Here is a 15,559-nt window from a genome sequence, read left to right on the forward strand (position 1 = left end):
AGTTGGTGGTCCAAAGAAATGCACAGTGAGAACTTGGCAATGACTAAGATTTTCAATCCCTTGCCCTAGTAGTTGGAAGGATTCCAACTAATAGTAGTGATACATACTCTAGGTTTGGGGGAAATTTTCATTCATTAAGCAAATACATGCACTAATCTTACTTTCAAGATAGGACTTCTGCCGGCTTATCTTGCTAATAGACTAAAATTAAAAAATTATTAAAATTTTCCAGTATTGAAATGGAATCATTTGAAATTCACTGCATATTTAGATTATTCTTAAATGTACACAATCATTACCCACACTAACAAAATTTAAATTACAAGAACCATATTCGTAGAAGAATATACTTCTAATATTTAGAAGAAGTTTTAGGGTTTTTACCTATTTCTGTTCTACATGTCTAAAAGTGAGGTAACAATAGGTCCCCAAAGAATTACTGTACATATTTAATGTGTGTTACTCCCATTTTGTTTGTAAAGTTATGCTAAACTAAAACATATACAGGAAAATACACAAATCTTAAGGCGCTGTCCTATATCTTTTTTTTTTTTACAAATTGAACATACCTACTTAACCATGCCCCTGACCAAGATGGAGGTCACAACCATGTATCTAAGGATAAACCTGTGTTTGAAACTAATGATTATTGTGAAGGTAGAGGTTAGAAGAAATCATGTGATTTTATGAGATTTGAGGTGATTTAATAACTCCCATTAGTAGGTAGGTAAAGACATAACAAACATAAACGCTGTATACATGCAAAAAAAGAAATGCTATAATTTTGATTAATTCCCGTAGGGAAAGGCAAGTTATGCATTTCCAAATAAATACCTGCTAAAAAACTGCATGCATGTTTTAAAAACACTAAGTTCAGTATATCCAAATCTAAAGCCGTCAACTTTCTCACTAAATATCAGTCCTCCTAACTCTTTTGTGAATAGTTTTCCATTCTACTTTAAAGAAACTGAAATCGGATATTGTAGACGATGTTCTGTGGGTGTGGTATATGCACAGAAGAGGACCAGGAAGTCCCGGCAGGGAGCCCTTCTTGGGAGAAAAGGCTTTGGTCCTTCCTCAAGAAATTAACCAAGGGATGATGCACTTCTATATATTTTAAGTTAGAAATACAATGTGACTAAAATTTTAAATAACTCATTAGTTTGATTAGAAAGCCAAATGTCCATCCTAGCTGAATCTCTAAGAGGGCTTTTACTTTACATACACATCGCTCTCGCTCTCCCAGGCATGTAGGTTTTAAACTCCAAAGTAACATTAATGCACTTTGTTTCCAATATGTGTTGTTAGGTCTAAAATAGACCTTCATGTTATATTCTAGGTTTCCTAAATGCTGCATGTGTTCTTCTCTCTTGGCCAATCAAGGTGTATCATCATATTAAAAGCTCGGAGAGGTCTTTTAGGAAAAGATAAGTTCATTTAACTTTGTATATACTCGTGTGTTTTGTTTTGGTTTTGGCTTTGGTTTTTGGTTTTTTGATGATAGAGAGCCCTGCCCCGTAATTTTTGAAAGAGCACTTGTTAAAAACATGGGTGAGAAATATATTGCAGTGTCATCTTGCCTCTCTTGGCTGCTCATGAGGAAGTAGCCACGTGGACTCTCCCCCTACCAGGTTTCCTATTCCCTCCTCCATGCCTGTTGTGGCCATTCTTGTATGGGCCTCACCTCATCTCCTAGAACCACTTCTTTACCAGGATGCCACCCTCTGTGCTGGGCCTTCAGCAACCCTATAAATTGAAAGCAGATGCATATCTGAAAGCATGGCTCTTTTCTTGCCACAGACTCCAGCCAGCCTTGAGTCTGTCTGTCTCTGCAGTCTGTCCTTCAGGTAGCCACCAGTTACCTTTTTAGAACATCACTCTGTTCATGGCTTACCTGCCCAGAAACCTTCGATATCTCCTAGTGTGTCTTACAGATGGCACAGTTCATGACTGTCACAAAAAGCCCTCACAGACTGTGTCTTTCACCCCTCCGTCCCACTGCTGCTTCCCTCTCCTCTCCTGCTCCTCTCTCATGGGCCACGCACCAAACCCTACGCTCCCCAACCCCCACAGCTGTATTTGTTATTGCTAGAACACTCCATGCTCCTTTCGAGCTATATTTCTCTGCTTACATTGATCTTTGTCCCCATCTCCCAGCCGGAGAGAAGTGTTTTATAATTACTGTTGTATTTTATACTTGCCTTTTATGGTTGTTCTTCAGCATTATGCTAAACATATCATCTGCTTTTCTCCCACTGTAATCTTCTTTTCAACAGGATTTGCGTCTTACTCAGCTTTGTATCTTTTGGATTGTCTCGTACATAGTAAGTGTTCAGTTACTATTCTTTTAGTGGCACTTTCTTTTCATTCAGAAACAGCTGTGGGAAAAATATTTAAATTATACTATTTTGGTCCACTTGTTAAAACATACCGAGGTTACCCAAGCTCCAAAAGTGATCAAACTCAGAAAGAAATAGTACATATTTTCTTATTACTGCTTCCCCATCTGTTCTATTCACTTGGTTTGTATTGAATATAGCAGAAAAGACAATTATTTATCATTTATTAGAACATATGCGGATGACTGATTGCTTTTTAGCTGATAACCTGAACTGACCTCTTTGTAACCAGAGACAATAAAGTTGAATTCAGTTTATTCTTTTAAGAAGAACTTAGTAACGGTCACTAAAATTCAGAAAACTTACCCATTTGTCCTTTAATTATGCAGCAAGCAGGGAAAAACCGGTGGTTTTCAGGGATGCAAGGGTAAGTGTAGGCTGCCAGCCCTGCTCCACATCACAGACACATCGCTCCCCGACCCTTTCCCTAAGAAGCCACCATAACTTTTTCTGGTGATGATAATAATAGGCATTTGATTTGAAACCCGGTAATAACTCATTTGATGTAGATCTTAATAGAAGCTGCAACGAAAACTGTTGGACGTGGGAAAAAACAGCCCATTAATAAACCAGTAAAATAAAATTTAAAAAATGAAGACAAAAAAAAATGTGATCTTAAAAAAGAGGCTCTAAAAGAGAAAGCAAGATGAGATTGTCTAACTAATTAATGAAAACTATGATTTTGCCTTATTTTAAAGTTCTAAATTCTATTTCATTTGATTTGTGCAAAGAGGCTTTCATTAAACTGTAAGTTAAATGTTATTCAGACTTATTTTATTAGTTGCGATTGCTACATTTATTACTTGTTCTCTTTAATAGTAATCATATTTCCTTTCTAGTTAAATTCTTACTTAATAAAGAATGACTTTTAGTATCCATTGACATTGAAAATTTGTCATATTGATACAAAAATTTAAGACTTAAATACAAAGAGATCTTTATCCCCTCATCCCTTTAGGTTCTAATGCTTTTCATCTCCGTTTTGGACAGTTGTTTGTGACCAATAATGCAGACATTTCAGGGCCAGCAACTTCCTATTGGAAGTAAGATTTATTTATTTAGTCAGCAAATATTTATTGAATACATAATAAGCAGTTACCAATAAAAATGGTAATCAAGAAAAACAAGGTTTGTGCCCACAAAGCATTTACATTTTAACAGTCTCTTTTTAAAGAAAGAGTAAAAATGATATAACTTAGAATAAGATTATAAACCCCATGAGAAAGATTCATTTTCTGTTTTATTCACTGCCATCTTCCTAGCAGTTCTTGCTATAAAGGAGGTACTCAATAAATATTAGTTAAATTAATGAATGAATGCTTTGAAATAGCTTTGTCCCAGAGAAAAGATCTACAGAATCTAGAAATGCAGAGTGTTTTTTTTAATTTATGTGTCTAATATTGTCTTATTTCTAATGCCCAAACTGTAGTGAAGGCTAATCATGTTCTGTGAAAACACAATCCACAACACATATGAAACACATTAGGACCTGCAGAGTGTTAGATCAAGGCTGAGTACTTTAGAAGTCTTTGGTTGAAGGTGACGAAAACCAACTCAAGCCAAAGGAAATGTATTTGGGGAATATTAGAAACTCACACAATTCATGAGAAATGTGAAGAAACTGGCCTGGACACAGGGCAGAGTTCAAGTTGTCTATAGATTCTAAAAAAAGGATGTTCGGAAATAGCAGGAAGTATTTGTTTAGGGAACTGGGATAAATGAATACCAATTGTTTTCATTGTGTCTGTCATTCTGTGTAAGTTTCAGGGAGGTTAGCTTGGGTCATGCTCCTATCTCTTAGCTGGGAGAGGACAGAACATCAAATCACTTTTCTGAGACCGTATCCAACAGGGAATACAGAATTCTCAAGAGGGAATCGGGATGTGATTAGGAAAAGAAAATAAATGTTAGGAAACCCTGGCTAGAAAATGCCAGCCATAGTGCTTAGGTCAACTGAGGTATATCAAGAATTGTAACATCACATTTTACCCCACTGATAAACTCACAAGTCAGCGTGCCACCGTTTCATAGCTATACCAGCGGAAGACAAAAGACTTTGAGGTCAGAGACAAAAAACTTTCTTACTCATGGCTTCGTGTTTGCATTGGTTCTCCTTGTCCCCACACTGTATGGGAATGATGTGGGAGCAGGCCCTGAAGGATGCCACATGCACAACTAAGGAGCTATAGGCCTAGGACTCTTGATCTTATGAAAGGGCTGCTAACAGACTTGCCCAAACTCTTCCCCAGAGAGAGCCATTGTTTTTATCTTGGACAGCAAAGAAATCTGCCCTCTGCACTGAAAGGAAACCCTCTATTTCCAAGGCTATCTGCTACTGTTACACAGACATCCTTGAGAAGATATTCCAGACAAATGATGTCACAAGATGGGCAGAGACAGAGGGATTCATGGAGAATTGTCTACTAACAAGACCAGAGGGTGAGCTGAAAGGGACAGAGAGACATCGATAGATGAAAGTCTGATTCAAATCAAAGGAGTAGAAAAAGAACAATGTCTAAAACACTAAAACTCGAGTTCAAAGAGACTAGAGGATAAAATAAGGTTAGGGACATTGCTGAGAGATTTGGCTTTTGTATGTTCTGAGGGATCAAGGCAGTGGTACTGGCACTTGTGCTGGGAGGCATCCTTCAATCCCAAGGGTCGTGTGTTACTGCGATGTGTCAGGCAGGCCTATGACACCAAGAACAAAATGGATCTTTAGTTAGTTTGTGTTTCTATCTGCTGAGTGTAACTTGGAGACTTACATAAATATATTTATGAAGAAGATCCAGGAACACATGACGATCAGGAAGAGTTGTTTGGGATTCAATCAAGAGATCAGCTTTATGCCACTGCCTTAACCACAGGGTACTTACGCTTCACCCAATAAACTGTTCTTTGGTATTCCCAGAGTAGTGTCTGGGCCTTTGATGGTTTCCTAAGGGAGAAGAAGACTGTGGCCATCATGCTTTGAAATATTTTCCTCAACAAACCTTACTCCATATGATATAGGCATCTCCTCTGTCCTAACTCACAGGTGCTTCTTAGAAGAAAAGACACCAAACACAGTCACTATAGATTTCAGGTCTTTTCAAGGGTGGTGATGGTGGTACAAATGTGGGACTTGAGCCAGGAGTGATATCCTTAACCTTCATGGGAGAGACAGGGCAAGAGTGGGCCATGTCCCTAGTTATCCTACCTATATTTGTTTCTGCTGTAATGGGCCTCACAGGAATATTCACAGAAACAGCTCTGCTTTCAAAACATATCAGTGGCTTCAGAGCAAAAATTTGTGTTACAGGGGAAAAACAAACAAAGAAGCAAACAAAACTGTCTTTAACAGCATTAAAGAAAAAAAAAATTTTTTAAATTTTTAACTGAAGTATATGCTAATATAGGTTGAAATAAGACTAAGAACTTCAAGTAGTTACCCCATTGAGGTGGTAAACAATTTAAAAAATATTTTTTAAAGGAAAGAAAAACTGGTCAGTCATTTTTTGAAAATTAAATAATGAAAAGCTAGAGAGAATGTAAAATAAAACTTACATTAAAGAAATGTTTTATCACTTAAGAAGTCAAATAGAGATTTTATCTGTTTTTATTTATTTATTTATTTATTTGTTTGTTTATTTATTTATTTGTAGTGACCCTATTCAAACCTCAAATAATGAATTCCTTCATGATAGTGAAGTACTTGAGAATATCTCAAAGAAAATCTTGACTTCGGGGAACTAAATCAATTTAAGATATATTTCAGTCAAATATACTCATGAGGGAATGCTTAAGAATAAAGATTGAAGGTGATTTAGAATTTCCAATGGATAAAAAACAATTATAAATAAGAGTATTTCTCTAAGACCTGAAAATGCATATATGGGTTGGTTTAAGAACTCTCACTTTTTCGTAGTTAGATAAGAATATCACTTATTTCTGCAATGGATGGTGTTTAGTCCTGTTTAAAATAGCAATTTTTGATGTAAAATTTATCTTGGATCAGTGGATTTCCAAACTCAGCTAGCCACTTTAGCATCTTTTCAGTATTTTCTGAAAACCTCCCAAGTTTGTGAAGTGCTGCCCTCAGTCATCTAGTTCAACTTCCTCCTTTAATGGAATGACTTGGGAAAACTTAGTCTCAGTCATGTGACAGATCTTCTTAATCCAAGCTGAGTGATTTCCCATGCCCAGGTTTCGCATGTCAACCTCTAAGATTTTACATTCCAGTTTTTGTATTGATTGTTCTGACATTCTTCCTTCCCCATAAGGGAATCCATAGAGAAGTTTAATTATTTCAAAGAAGAGTGGATAACATCTTCTTTAACCTATCACACTACTGAACAGAGATACCTCTGTTTTCCCATCATAGATCAGTACAGGAAACAATAGTATTTATCCCAGTTTTGAGAAATTTTTAATCCAGTCTTTCAAGTGAAGATACCATGCTGTATGAAAAAACAACCATGACGTATGAACTTTGAATGAGCATAGACTAAATAGTATTATTGGGTTTCCAACTATCTCTAAGAATATCTAAATATCTATAAGGTCTAAGTTTCTATAAGAAGAAACTGGGGACACCTGGATGGCTCAGTCGGTTAAGCATCTGCCTTTGGCTCAGGTCATGATCCCAGGGTCCTCAGGCTCCCTGCTCAGTGAGGAGTCGGCTTCTCCCTTTGCCCCTTCTCCAGCGCCACCACCCCACTTCTGCTCTCTCTCTCTCTCTCACTCAAATAAATAAATATATAAATAATCTTAAAAAAAAAGAAATCAATCTAAGAATTAGAGCAAAAATTTACCAAATGTAAGCAAATTTTTAATTTTACTTGCAAAAATGATTTAGGGTTCTTGTGTTTTCCTCACCTGGATTCTTTCAGTGATAGTATTATGTAATTATAGTACACTTATTGAAACCAGGAAACTGACATTGAAAAACACTGTTTAAAAAACACTCATAAACCTTATTTGTGGGGCACCTGGGTGGCTCTCAGTTAAGCCTCTACCTCTTGGTTTCAGCTCAGGTCATGATCTCCTGGTGGTGAGATTGAGCCCCACCTCCAGCTCTGTGATCACTGAGGAGTCTGTTTCAGATTCTCTCTCCCTGCTCCTCTGCCCCCTCCCCTGATTGTTCACTCATGTGCACTCGCTCTCTTTCTCTCTGTCCCTCTAAAATAAATAAATTTATAATAAATAAAATCTTAAAAAAAAACCTTTATTTGTATTTCTCATTTTTTCCCCATTTTTAAATCATTCTATGACATTTTATTGCACACATGGATTTATACAACCACTGCTATAATCAGGATAGAGAACTGTTCCACCATCACCCCAAAATTCCCTCATGCTGTCCCTTTATAATCACAATTTTCCCACAAACCAAGCCCCTCATCTATGGTGACAAAAGAATTCACAGATAATTTAGTTTTAAAAATCCAACTTTATTGAGCTAAATGCATATATTGAATAATAAAATTTGTTAACTTTGTGTTGAAAATCCAGTGATTATTTCTAGAGAAACGTGAAATGCAAGGCAGCTATTTCCCTTTTGTCTTTTTGGGTTTTATGCAAAAGTAATAAGAGGAACATTAATGAAACCTGTATGCTCATTTTCAGTGAAGTCAGAAGACAGACATAATTCACAGATTCAAATAAATGGGTAGGGTCTGCTGTGAGTGGTAAGAGCATCTCCTAACACCTCTTTCTTGGGATGAAGAGCAGCAAATACTGTTTCGGGGAAGGGAACAACAAGATAGCCCAATGGCAGCAGAACTCAGGTAACAAAAGAAGGCAGCCAAAATACACTTTCTTAGGTAAAAGACCAACCTGAAGTAATCAACTATATTTGATGCATACATCAAGATCTGTTTAATGTTATTTAGGTAAATTTGAAAACCTGGAAGAAATGGATAATTTTCTTGAAAATCTAATTTACCACTACTTACCCCACACAAGATTTTTTTTTTAAAGATTTTTTTTATTTATTTGACACACACACAGAGAGAGAGAGATACACAAGTAGGCAGAGAGGCAGGCAGAGAGAGAGGGGAAAGCAGGTTCCCTGCTGAGCAGAGGCCGATGCGGGGCTCCATCCCAGGACCCTGAGATCATGACCTGAGCTGAAGGCAGAGGCTTAACTCACTGAGCCACCTAGGCGCCCCCCCCCCAGACAAGATTTTTAAGAAACTAAATATCTTATGTCCATAGAAGAAATATAGCTATTTTAGGGGAAAAAAAAAAAAAAGAATAGATCACTTCACAGAATTCTATCTGACACAAAGCTGAAAATTTTCATGTCTTTAAAACTGTTTTAAAACATTGTGGGGGAATAGAAAAAAAAACAAAAAACACTTTCAAATACTTTGTATGCAACCTTCATAATGCATGAACTTGTTATTACAGTTTAGTTAAATAACACTAGTCCCTCAACAACAGGGTTCAAATTTCAGTAACCATGATATATTAACCATGAGTCATTGCCTAAAGTAAACACTTCACTGATGGTTTTCAGTCCACAAATCTCTGGGTACATAACAGATACACATTATGACCAGTGTCCATCATGTCACCTCTTTCAAAGTCTATTGGTGAAGGGTCACTGATTATCTGTCACTCACTTTATGCACAGCAGCAAAACATGAAATCGTGTTGTTTCTTTGTCTCCCAATGACAAACCCCTGTATCATTTTACAGGAATGGATCATTGAAAGAGGAAATTGGCCAACAAAGTTTTAAGTGTAGCAAAGACATGAATGAAAATGGATGACACTAGAGTAGAATTGGATGTGAGGAGAAGATTTAAAAGTAGCAGTAGCAAAGATAGGGTGAGATCCGGGCCTCCGTGAAGTTATAGTACAAACTGTGTTAGCAAAGTTTGATAAATATAAAAAACAAACCAAAGTTGTTTTAGTGTTTTTTAGTTTAAAATGTGTAAAGGACAGGAAGCCACTATGGTTGAAACCATATATAGCCATTATGAGAAGACTGAGGTTTGCTCCACTGCCAATAAAGGTTGGTTTCTTTGTGTTAGGAGTTGGTGCAAATTGGTATTATTGGTATTAATATTATATATTATATATAATAATATTATTATCTGGTGAAACCATTAGCACAACTGCACTGAGAAATGTGCACCCAGATTGCAAGGGTTCGTAAGAACTTTTTGGATGGTTTCAGTGCGCAGGTCACTTTTATATTTTCACAACATGTTTCACAAAACATTTTCACTTTTACATTCCACAAAATGAGGACTCCCTGTACAAATGGTACCAACCTACATGAAAAAGAAAATACTGGACCCATAGGATCTTACTTACGACTTTTGATCCAAAGAAACTTAAGTAAATATTGGCAACTGGAAACCAACATTACATTAAAAAAATATTTTATCATAACCAATGGGGTTAATCCAGGAATTCAAGCATGGTTCAATATTAAGACAGCTATTAATATAGTAGTTACTTTAATTATATATCTAAAGAGAAATATATATCCTTCATGGATTCTAAAATGATATTCGATGAGTTACAACAAGAATTTTTGATAAAAACACTATGGAAATAGGATAAAATATATTCCTCAACATAAAAGTCATTTCTATGCTTAATAAAAAAATAGGAGAAACAGCCCACTAAAGTGAAGAATATATCAAGAAAATTCAGTATCATCATTCTTATTTAATATTGTTCTAAGTTAGTAACCAATACAATTAGAAAAAGAAGAAAAAATGGTTGAGTTTGTAAAGAAGCAGGGAACATTATCACTATATGTAGACACTGTCATCATATACTTGGAAAAGTCCAAGCAAATCAACTGGAAAACCACCATAAGCAATTAAAAATTTCAATAAAGCAGGGAGAGATATTTATTTTCAGCAGTTTTCACATATACACACAATAACCAAGTGCAACAAACAGTGGAAGAAATACACAAAAATGACATTTTGGGGGTCTATCAGAATGACAAAAATCCCAAAATTTGATCATGTAAAGCTTTCCCTTTTTGCTCTTTTTGAAAGTCCACGAGAGTCCTCAGGTCCCTGCTGAAGAAACTGATAGCTGCAGTTTCTATTTCCTCCCAGTAATTTCAAGACCTCAATACTTTAATGTGGGAAGGTAGATGGAAGTTCTTTCTGTGGATTGAAAAAATAGAAATACAGGTGAGACACTCAAGAGTGTGCTTTGTGAGAAGCTCCATTCCAATGTTTCTCTTTTTCTTATGATCTTTCTGTCTATAAATTGACATCAAGGATTCACTTTGCTACGGCATATGGCCCCTGTAAAAGGCTTATGGGAACTGCATAAGCACATCAACGGAAGGCTCTTCCCATGGTTAACAAAGAAAAAAAAAATAGAGCTTTTACTACATATAAAAGAAAATTGAAATCACAGCCCTGGTCCTTTTCCCTTTCTATCCACTCTACTTTTTAAATAATTTTTTGTGGACGATGACAATGGCTACATGTGATATTAGTGGTTAGTGTTGATCTAAAGACATCTTTTTTCTCAAAATCTGGTGAAAAGTGCCTCCACCCCATAAAGATAAGATGAGAAGAAGAGGAAGCCAGTGTTGTTCATTTGGTCCACACTGCCATTTTTATTGTCCTTTGGCACTTTTTCATTATGTAGTAAGTAAATTGCTCTCCGTAGGGATCATAGCAGCCTGGACTTCCTTCTGCAGGGAAGGAGCACATCTGTTTTCTCGTGGACTTTCAAAAAGAGCAAAAAGGGAAAGCTTTACATGATCGAATTTTGGGATTTTTGTCATTCTGATAGACCCCCAAAATGTCATTTTTGTGTATTTCTTCCACTGTTTGTTGCACTTGGTTATTGTGTGTATATGTGAAAACTGCTGAAAATACATATCTCTCCCTGCTTTACTGAAATCTTTAATTGCTTATGGTGGTTTTCCAGTTGATTTGCTTGTGCTCTTTCTTGTTCACCTTAACAGGTTTTACCATTTCTTTTTCCCAATAAAAGACGACTTCTTTTAAGGCAAGGTTATCCTGGGGGTGTGATGGGGTGATCGGTGGGAGGCGGCACCCTTGTTGCTCCTAAATTAGTGGGAAGTTAACCCTGTAATGGCTTGAGGGGACTGAGCCATATGGTTTCACAGTTCATTACCCTCTCACTCTCAGGAGCTACACATTCTGTAAGGAGTGGCTCTTTGCTTGCTGGGCAGTTTAGAATAGAAACTAACAATGGGATTAAGTTCCTTCTGCTTCCCTGCAGGTTTCCATCCTCAGGGTGCCCTCAATTTGAAGAATAGTAACACCAGTTTAGGAGTTGGGGAAGTGAGAACAGCAGGCAGAACACATGGGTGTAAAGCAATCAGAGTATACATTTGCAAAGAAATAGCCTATTTAGGATGAAGCCAGTAGGCAGAACCGAAAACAGAGTCAGTCCCGGCTAAACCCATCGCTGCAGAGAGTTAAAGGACAGGCAGCATTTGTGAGCTGACCAGAAAGGGGAGAAAATCTTTCTATGGGAATTGGTGAATTTGGGTAAAGACTAATTTAGTGGTTTTCCGTTCCTTTCCACCTTCCTTCCTTCCTTCTTACCTTCCTTTTTTCCTTCTTTTTTTTTTTTTTTAACAGAGAAATATTTTATAAAACATAGACCCTCCTCATGCTCCTTTCCTCAGTTTAGGCGCTATGGAGAGTATACTATTTACCAAGTGATTTTAGTCACTGTGCTCCATGTATCAGATACAATTACTTTGTATTTAATCCTTATAAAATTTTATGAAGCTCTACTACTCATTTTATGAATTGAGAAAATCATGTTAGGGAAATTAAGTAACTTGTTCATTGTCAAAAAAATTGTAAACAGTGCCATTATTGGCAAGTATAATTTGGCAATTATTGCCAAATATCAGTATTTGTCATTACTGACAATTAAGTAGAAGGAAAAGCTGAAGAAACAGGTGACCGTTTAAGGTCTATGGATGAGTCACACAAACTGAGATTGGCAAATGTGGAAAACGAAAGGTGAAGGGTGACTCAGTATTACTTCCAAATTCATAAAATCTATAAGGAAAACATTTTCTTTATTAAGTTTTTTATTTTAATTCCAGTATAGTTAACAAGAAAATGTTAAATATTACCCTGTACCTTACATATAGAAGAAGAAAAAAGGGCATAACTTACATTGAAAACAATGTTTGGTATTAATGAATGATCTTTGTAATAGGGAGAATTTAAGTTAAGGATAACAATCCTTAGAAAACTAAAAAAAAAAAAAAAAAAGTTGTATGATTTTGACAGAAGAGATCTACCTGTAGGGAAAATTTGGAAAGAAGTGCTCTCTTAATTATTATTTCTATTATCTATTAAGTATGGGATGGTAAAAGATGACCAAACCTAAAGATACACCAGTGGAAGTAAAAGAAGGGCCAGATGATCATATTATTTTCTCCTTGCATTCTGAAATTTGTTTGCAGAGACTTTCAGTAGTCAGCACATCATCTAGGAGGATTCCCAGAAAATTTCATAAAGTGAGAATCTGGTTTGTTAGCATGACTTTGAATGTCAAAGAGAAGAAAAGTTGCCATAAGCATTTGGTCATCTTTGACTATAGGAAAGAACTAAGATGATAATATGATGAGCTATTATCTATAAACTAATTCTGAAGCAGGGCCTTGATCCACATGTAAACCCCTCATTTACATAAAACAAGAGAAATAAACCACTTGCTACAAAACCAATCCATAGCAGAAGGAGCTCTCATTCATTAAAACCAGAACAATAAAAAAAAATGTGTTCCTACCCCTTCATAGAGGACCATCCACTAGCAAAGACAAATAAGGTACCATTTTACCTTCTAGTAAAACTTGGGGATTAGTAGGATTGCACTTTCTGTTGGCATGAATCATGAATTAGATCCAGTAAGGATTCAAATGCTAAATTAGAAAAGCCCTTGCACCTACATGTAAGCTTTATTCCTGGCAAAATTTTCTTCAGCATCAATGTTAATGCATGTAGAACACTTAACCAAACCAAACCAAACCAAACCACACAACACTAGAACAAAACAACAAAATTTCATAGGTTTCTATAGAGGATAGTACTCTGGTAATACACCACTGGGAGAATTTTCCTTATTTTATTTTATTTTATTTATTTGACAGAGAGATCACAAGTAGGCAGAGAAGCAGGCAGAGAGAGAGGGGGAAGCAGGCTCCCTGCTGAGCAGAGAGCCTAATGTAGGGCTGGATCCCAGGACCCTGAGATCATGACCTGAGCAGAAGGCAGAGGCTTTAACCCACTGAGACACCCAGGCGCCCCTGGGAGAATTTTTTTTTAATGGCTTGTGTTATGTTGGAAAGAGCACTGAGTTTCCAGGAAACCTGAAAAGTCGTCTCCACTTTGCTGTTCTTTATTCCATATTGCTTCCTGAGACACTGTTTTATCATTTATGAGTTAGAAGTAATCACTCCTACTCTTCCAGCTCTTCATAGGATTACATGAAACTATTTTATAAGAGATATTATACCTAGATTTAAAATACTGGCAATTTTTAATATTGGAGAATCAATTTCAAATCATTCCTAAGTTTAATAAAATTAAAATCTTCAGAATTAAATTTCAGTTCTTGTAAATTCCAGTATTTTCCCAATAACAGAGTTACATGACATCTCAAACATTTACAAAGAAGAAAACAAGCAGGCTATGATAGCAGAGAACATTTGAAAACCATATTCTGATATTGCAAGAGAAATTTAATGATAGTAGCTGGCGGTTCAGGTTAGCTTCCCTATAATGCTGGACCGTGGCAATGTATTTTCTGTCCCATAATTTTGTCATTTATTGACCCTTTGGAAGACCATATGATCACTTGGATACCTATGGTTAATCTGTCACTTCTGTTTTCCCTTCCATTTCAAACTTCAGTTCCATACCCACCTTTCACACTGGACCAGGCACCAACAAAGAGTTCCAAAATCCTCTCTTAATTTTGGTAAGACTGGAAAAGGCATGTATTCCCTGAAGAAACTCAGTCAGAACAGGAACAGCCAGGATCTTTAAACAGATTATTTTTTCCAAAACATGCATGTATCAGGGAGCCTGGGTGACTCATTCAGTTAAGTGTGTCTGCCTTTGGCTCAGGTCATGATCCTGGGGTCCTGGGATCTAGCCCCTCACTGGGCTCTCTACTCTGCTTCTCTCTCTGACCCTCCCCACCCAACTCCCAACCCCCGCTTGTGCTCTCTCTAAATAAATAAATAAAATCTTTATAAATGCATGTATCTCCTTTAGTATGACATAGTGTATTTCAATTAGCAATTGACATAGGATTCAAAACATATTACCCCCCCTCCAAGAAGTTTCCAATGACATTTCCAGTTTGTCAATTAAAAGGTGAGAGGAAATTTAAATTTCTAGAACTACATAGCCTTGTTTTTAATCTCCCAAGTAAGCTTTTCATATTGGTAAATTTCTCTTTATAGTAAATACATTGCCGGCAACTCAGAGGAAAAGGCACTTTAAAGGAAGAGACGTGCATGTTGCTTAGGGCACTTCAGTTGATCTAAACCAAAGCTGCCCTCCAAGCAAATGTAACTTTGGAGATCAGAATATTGCAGCAGCTGGCAAATAAGTAGATTTTGGGAACTCATTCTTGGGGAGGCCTGCTATGGCTGCTTAGGCCCCTTGCATTATGTCAGTGGTTTATGGAGCAATCAAAACATTTAGAATTCTCATGGAAATTTGCCTGAAGCAGACATGAACATACTGAGGTGTAAAGTAATGATTAGTTCATGAGGAGGGGTGTTGCCCTGGTTTTTTTTGTTGTTTTTTTTTTTTAATCTGTTTTGGATTACCCTTGATGAAGCAAAGAACACAAAGGATTTTCTGAACATGTACAGAGTTGCATTTCTCACAGAATATTTGAACTATCTCCTTACATCAGAATCTGGCATGGGCTAGTCAGTGCAATTGGAACTCTGTGAAATGAACTGCAGACAGTCCCTCATTGTCGACTCATGGCAAATTTCACATTTAGATTTACTTTCATCTTTGATGTCTTTACAGAATGGTGCTGCCCTCTGCCCCACCACTCACAGATATACATTCATTGGAAAATTAATAATGAACCCAATGGCTCCTGTGCCCCCAACCCATTCCTACCTACAGTTCTGAAACCACTGCATTAAGAATGCCCTTGTATATT

This window comes from Lontra canadensis, unplaced genomic scaffold (assembly GCF_010015895.1).
Source record: "Lontra canadensis isolate GAN:19392208 unplaced genomic scaffold, GSC_riverotter_1.0 scaffold1, whole genome shotgun sequence".
Classification (NCBI taxonomy): domain Eukaryota; kingdom Metazoa; phylum Chordata; class Mammalia; order Carnivora; family Mustelidae; genus Lontra; species Lontra canadensis.